The 6,286-nt window shown below is 31.6% G+C and overlaps 1 long non-coding RNA gene across 1 annotated transcript; it reads left to right on the top strand.

Moving 5' to 3' along the window:
- Positions 1 to 2,576: 2,576 nt before the first annotated feature.
- LOC115834333 lies at positions 2,577 to 4,004 on the top strand. Its single transcript, XR_004029264.1, has 2 exons — positions 2,577 to 3,135; positions 3,754 to 4,004. It is a non-coding gene; the product is annotated as an uncharacterized LOC115834333 (long non-coding RNA).
- Positions 4,005 to 6,286: the final 2,282 nt, after the last annotated feature.

The following is a 6,286-nucleotide window of genomic DNA, read 5'->3' as shown; positions in this document are numbered from 1 at the left end:
TGTCTACAGTCTCTTTTGAAGTACTGCTTCACATTTTAAAAAATAAATTTGTTACTCACTCTTGTTTCTTTCTGCTGATTTGATACTTAGAATTTGTTTACCCCCCTGTTTGAGTTTATATGAAGCTTCTTATGTGTCAGACAATGTTCTTTACAATGTGTTGACTCCCCCAATCCTCACAAAATATCTGTACGAAGCCCCTATTTTTGTTCATGTTTTACATGGAAATGGAAATAGTAAATTATTTCATCAAAGTCACAGTAGTATGTAAATTGCAGAGCCACAATTTCAATACAAGCAGTCCAACTCCATATTCCATATGCTTAACAAGTATGTATGAACTGCTTGTATTTTCTCCTGTTTACTACATGATTTTATTTCTTAATGTTTAATTGTTATACTCTTTTTGATTAATGATATATGTCATGAGTAGGTTATTTGCGTTTTTTTAATTTTGAAGACTTATGGTAACAAGACTATTTTTGAATAATTTACTTTTGCACCTTGATAAAAAATGTTTCTCCGAGCACATACTGAATCTGTATGTAGTACAAATTTTGCTCCTTGAATTTCTATTTAGTTTTGTCTTTTACTATTAAACAATCACCAAAACTATTGTATTTTTAAGTGTTTTCATTTTTAAAATTAATATTTCACCTTCTATTACTTTCTTAATAAAAATACTTTGGTTATTCTTGAGTTTTATGGGTTTTTAAAGTTATTACTACCCTTAGAAATATTTGTCAAGATGTAAAATAGTTTCCATTAAAATTTTGTTTTTAATTTACTTGAAATAGATTCACTGAAGGACAATTCACACTTTATTATATTGTTTTCCCAATTCAGAATGGGGTACAAACCCCCCAATTATTCAAGATTTATTTTATATAATTATCTAATATATTATACCTTTTATATAGAGTTCCTACATGTATGTATATGTGTGTGTATATATATATACTCACACACAAAAATGTATATATATGTAAGTAAAATAGATTTATAGGAGTGTTTGTGTATGGGGTGGATATATTTATGTATTAATTATTTATTATAACTATTCTGCAATTGTCCAAACTAATGACTGTATTATTCATTTTAATTTAGATTTCCACACTTGGCTATGATAATTGGTTTGTGTATCTATTCTCTCCAAAACTGGGAAATATTAGGACAGAGTTATTACACCATATTTTGTAACCCTTCAGTGCATACACAGTAAATATTTCTTACATGAATGAATGCTTTCCTCCCCTTTAAATTAGAAATATTTTAGCCCTTTTTAAATTCACATATATTTAACCATCACTTGTAAATCACTAGAAGTAGTATATTTGATTGGAATCTGCAATGCATTTCTACAAATTATTTTTTTGACTCAGAATAAAACAATTTGAAATGAAGGATTATCTTTAAATTATTAAATACTGCTATTTTTAAAGCAATTTGAGGAAGGTTTTAAGTGTGGTCAGAAGTAGACATTACCTGTACACAGAAGATTTTTATTTCTTGACCCTTGATTGTTGCTCTCATGAATTTGAAAAAATTAAAAACAGCAAGAGTTTTCATTTAATAGATCCAAGGTTTCTTTAGAGGTGCTTATTTTTGTTTATTTTTGTAGCAGCATGTGAACCTTCTAAATTTCAGTAATTCACATAAAATATGATATCAGGAAAACATAATCTTCAATAGCTATGGGGAAAATGTTTTGAAATCGCTCTTAATGTTTCTCTTTTTCACTTATGAAGGTAAACAAAACTGAGCATCTTATCATGACTATATATATAAATCTAAAATACATATCAGAATGTGTATATATATATATATTATGTGCTATATATAAATATATGTTAAAATATTTTTCATTTCTTTAATTCTCTGGTGTGTCTTTGTAGTAGGTTAGCATTTTATATCAGCATTGCTTTGGGAGCTCAATTGAATTTCCTTTGAAATTCCTGTGTTATATAACCTGAAGAGGATCACAAATGTGAGAAACATTTGTGGTCATAGAGAACTTTCATGGCACATTAAATATGTGCATGTGGGTGGGAGAGAGAGAAAAGAGAAAGAGTGTGTGTTTTTGCTTATGTGGGTATCTTTGCATTGACTTACTATATGTTATTTTATTTTTTAATCCTAGAGAGTCTGATCTTTTGCCAGTCATGTTTTCTTTGTGTGGCTTTTTAAAATTTTAATTTTTTAACATTTAGTTTCATGGGTACATGTGCAGGTTTGTTGTATTCATAAATAGCATACCACAGGGATTTGATGTGCAGATTATTTCATCATCCAGGTAATAAGCATAGTACTCAACAGGTAATTTTTTGAGCCTCATCCTCCTTGCTCCCTCCACCTTCATGTAGGTCTCAGTGTCTGTTGTTCCTGTCTTTGTGTCCATGTGTACTCAATGTTTAGTATCCGCTTATAAGTGAGAACATGTAGTACTGGGATTTCTGTTCCTGAACTAGTTCACTTAGGAACATGGCCTCCAGCTCTATCCATGTTGCTGCCAAGAATATGGTCTCATTCATTTTTATGTCTGTATAATACCTTATAGTACATACATCCACATTTTCTTTATCCAGTCTACTGTTGATGGGTATTTAGATTGATTCCATGTCTTTGCTGTTGCAAATGGTGCTGCAATGAACCCATGCACAGTAGGAGTATCTCTTATCTCTACTCTAATAGGCTCACCTCATTAGGTCAGGCCCAGCTAGTTAATTTCCTTTTTGTTTAACATAAGTTTGACTGATTAGAGACCTTAATTACATCTTCAAAGTACCTTTCTTCTTTTCTATTCTATTGGTTAAAAGCAAGTTGTTAGTCCTGCTCATACTCAAGAGGGAGGGATTACAGACAGGTGTGGATATCAGGAGCTAAAAATATCAGGGCCATTTTATAATCCTGCCTACCACACTCTGTGACTACAGTTTGCAAATAATTTAAGAGGGAGAAAATAATATCCTGTTTATGTTATCTTAATTTGTAATTTTTCGCCTGTATTTTAACCAGCATGAAAGCACTATAGAAGCTATAATATCCTCTGTAACTATTAAATAATATGGTGGTTATGAATATTTTCTTATCTTTGCATAACTCAAAGGAGAGTTTTGTGACCGTTCTCCTTCTAAGGTAATTTTAATATAATCTATAGAAGCATTCTTCAGATACTTGACCTAATTCCAAATTGGTGCTTTGAAAAAGAGACCCAAATGTGGATACACTTGAACATGTTCATGATGTGAGGAATGATAAATCTTAAAAGATTTTCTCATCATTTGGACTTTTATATTATTGTAACAGTTTGCCATATCAGTCAAGGAGTACTTGTGCCCCACTTGTGGTTTAGATTGCATAATACAGAAGTCTCTAATACTCTCAAATAATATTTTTCCTGAATTTAAGATTATTTTATTCAATCTTACAGGAAATAAAAATACAGTCAAGAGAATTTATTTTATTATACTCGATTTTATTTAAAAATAGTAATGATTTACTGAAAATTATCATCAATAAACAGAATCTTAGTGTGTATTGAAATATGTACATGGAATAATCTTTTATTTTGAAATATTTATGCCTTAGACATTGCTAATTTATATGTCTAGATAATTATCTTTAAATTAATATACAAAAATTACAGTCATTTTTAGGGAAAACATCATACTTACCCTTTTAAAATGTTTTAACTTGATTGAATTCAATCTATACTTACACCTTCAGCTCCCATTTCTCCTTTTTTGTTTCCAGGTTAAGCTGTAATAGAAATTCAGTTGATGAGACAAGATGGAAGTTCTGCCATTGAATACTCCTTGAACTTGGAACTCTTCTGAATAGGCCCAAAGGACAAAAACTTTGACTATATAAACTACTTTTGGTCATTACAGGTCGACTATTATGTTCTCTTGTCTTATGAAACAAATATCATCTAAAATATTGTACATGATTATAAACATAACCTTTCCAAAATAAAATCAGAACTTATTCCTGTGCCAGCATCATGGAACGTTCATATTATTGTGATGAGAATGTTTATAAGTGGATAAGCATTTTCTGTTCATCAGTGATTCTTTTTCTCCCCTAAAATTTAGAAGATTTTAAAGGTATTATTGATCTAAAAGCACTTTCTTCCAGCCCATGTTGCTTTCTCTATAAGCTTCACTGCTCATTAATTGCTCTTGAATTGATAGCCATTGTACATAACTCCCACTGTGGTCAATCATCAGGCAGTAGAACTTAGAACAGTGGGAAATATTCGTTAATATGATTCTTTGATCAACTCAAAAAATACGAGGACTTTTAAGGGTGACATCTAATACAAGTGGATTTAATTTTGTGGACAAAAAGAAGGCCTAATATAAAAACCCAACAATTCATAAGGGCCTTGATATCAGAAGATTAAGTCTTTTAAAGAATCTGGCATGCAGAAAGAGAGCACAGACTATTGCACCGTTAAAGCAGTGCAGCCTAGCAGATAGTAGTCCTAGAGCTTTCTGGGTGTCTACAAAGACAACATTATTTAGTCTCATGTGAGTGGCTATTGAAACTTACCTGACCTTACAGATTATTTCTCATAATAAACAAAATTCTGAGTTAGACCTTGGAAACTTTTGTTAAAATAAAAGTATGTTCTTAGAAAAGAGTAGCAGGTCATACATACATTAAGGCAATTAATAAACTATTCATCAGATTGTGATAGCAAATGCCATCAAGGGAAAGAGAGGGATTCTTATTTTGTCTCCTTGTAGAGAAGATAAGAGCCATACATTGTAAAATATCTGTGCCATTCATATTCATTTTATACCTTCCTCTTTTTGTCTACCAATCTACCATTGCATCTGATAGAACCTGTGTATTCCAAAAAAGTCAGGTACAACCTATATAGGTAGGCATACAAATACCTTCATTATCCTTCAAGAAGACAGAATCAGGAAGAGATTTACACAGACTCTAAAGGGAGCTCAGCCAATTTGAGCAGCATTTTAGTGTCTTGGGATCCAAGCATGGCTAGAGTTAGTGAAAGGCTTAATAAGGACACATCTCTTGTCTCCATTGACTCCTTACCTAGGAGGGAGTGGCAGGGTCAGACAAGGTAAGAACTGGATACTCTAAAGCCAGGGTCCGAGATGGATCCTTCATTGTCCTTGTTTATAGTGGAGCTGTGCTCCTTATTTTCATATATCTAAAAAAAGTTCTGCTGACTTACGCATTTCTCTTAATTTACTAGTTTATATTTATTAACAAGTAATAATAGCTAATATTATTACTTTTTAATAAAATAATTTTAATCCTAATAGCTAATATTTTCCCTTTATTATAGTAAACTTTTCTTATGAATATTTTATAACATCAATGAAAATATTTATTTTCCTTTTTTTTTCTTTGAGACAGTCTCACTCTGTCATCCAGGCTGGAGTGCAACGGCGTAGTCTCGGCTCAGTGCAACCTCTGCTTCCCGGGTTCAAGCGATTCTCCTGCCTCAGCCTCCTGAATAGCTGGGATTACAGGCACGTGCCACCACACCTGGCTAATTTTTGTATTTTTTAGTAGAGATGGGGTTTCACCATATTGGCCAGGCTGGTCTTGAACTCCTGACCTCACAGTCCACCCTCCTCGGCCTCCAAAGTGCTGGGATTACAGGCGTGAGCCACTATGTCCAGGCATCTTCCTTTTAACAACATGTATATTTTTAAATTAAGCCAATACATTTCACATGATAACATTATGTACATCTTGGTGAATATTTTATAAAAATTATTTTAAATCTCTTGACAGTACTTAGAAACTTATGTCATAAATTATAATGAGATTAATTGAGCAAATCAAACTTCTAGCATTACATAGTAATCAAGATGTGATTGCCAGTGGAGTAATATTTCATTTTTATTACTGTAATGTTATCTGAGAAAATAGATATATTTTGTTGTTTGTAATTCACTCAATTATCCATTATGTTTCAAGCTCTTCTGATCCCATTTTGAATTTAACTTTTATTAACCTAACTTTAGTCACATTTTGCTTTACCTAAATGTCCCAAAATATTAGTATTAGCTCTTTTCTTGTGTATAATAATCTTAATAATTTCAGATTTTTACGTCCAAATCTAGTACTTTCAGTATTGAGACAAATTAATTTTGTGAAATTGGGAACTTACTTTTTCATTACATGAAGAATCTAATTCTTAGATATTTTTGCTTGCTGAGGTGGCCTTAAAAGGTAAAGACTGCTGGATACACAATGCCATCAACAATGTTTTTATAATTCCAGTAGAAATTAATTTTAA

Source organism: Nomascus leucogenys, unplaced genomic scaffold (genome assembly GCF_006542625.1).
Source record: "Nomascus leucogenys isolate Asia unplaced genomic scaffold, Asia_NLE_v1 002098F_15042_qpd_obj, whole genome shotgun sequence".
Lineage (NCBI taxonomy): Eukaryota > Metazoa > Chordata > Mammalia > Primates > Hylobatidae > Nomascus > Nomascus leucogenys.
Note: the sequence above shows the minus strand (reverse complement) of the source record. Positions and strands in the feature narration are given on the sequence as shown.